The following is an 870-nucleotide window of genomic DNA, read 5'->3' as shown; positions in this document are numbered from 1 at the left end:
GAACTCTCCTCCTGTCCGCATTCAATTTGCACGGATCGACCGTCACGCAGAGAACACGCGATCATGCAGGATACAAATGCACACTTCACAAGATCTCACAACTGGATCCGACTAAGTTTGCAAGGTTTTTGAAATTAGATGTTTATTAGACATTCAAAGATTTGTTTAAATGATATAAATGCGTATTTGCTGAATGCTGACGGCAAACAAAGTATTATAATGTTTGCCTTTCTATTACTAATAATATAAAAGCAATCGTTATGATACTTTTTGTATAAATTTTAATTCCTTTGTTTAACAAGGGAGAATGTAAGCACTGTGTGCTCAGGCACTGCCGTTCTCAGCGCCGTCAAAATAAAAGTCCCGACTAGAACGCATCGGCCAAACAGGAAAACTGTTTAAAAAAAACTGTTTAAAAAAAAATTTATTTTAAAATGCCAAATATCGGCCGATATATCGGTCGACCACTAATCAATACTCCGCTCTAGTGAGATACTATGCTTAAGGCCTCAAGAAGCAAGAACAACACTGGACAAACAATACATGAGTGCCCAAAAATGAATCAATGAACACAGTAGGAAATTAATTTTAGTCCAGTTTAGTGTGTGAAATGAGTTGGCGCTGTGCTTTCAAGCAGTTAAATTATAGAAAACCTGGCCTTTGTTTTGTTCTGTATACTGCTATGCTTATATTATGTTTACATACTGTAAGCTTAGCGTGAATCCTAAAAATGTTGAAGACGTGTGTCTTGATGCCTTTTCTGTATCTGTTAAGTTTTCTCTTGGGGTTTGTTTCACCGTTTTGTGACAGATGGAGAGAGTTAGTGGACCTGATTGGTCTGGAAACCTTCATTCAGAGAGATGCGCGAGG

The sequence above is a fragment of the Sinocyclocheilus rhinocerous genome, unplaced genomic scaffold (genome assembly GCF_001515625.1).
Source record: "Sinocyclocheilus rhinocerous isolate Xijiao unplaced genomic scaffold, SAMN03320098_v1.1 scaffold705, whole genome shotgun sequence".
NCBI lineage: Eukaryota > Metazoa > Chordata > Actinopteri > Cypriniformes > Cyprinidae > Sinocyclocheilus > Sinocyclocheilus rhinocerous.
Note: the sequence above shows the minus strand (reverse complement) of the source record.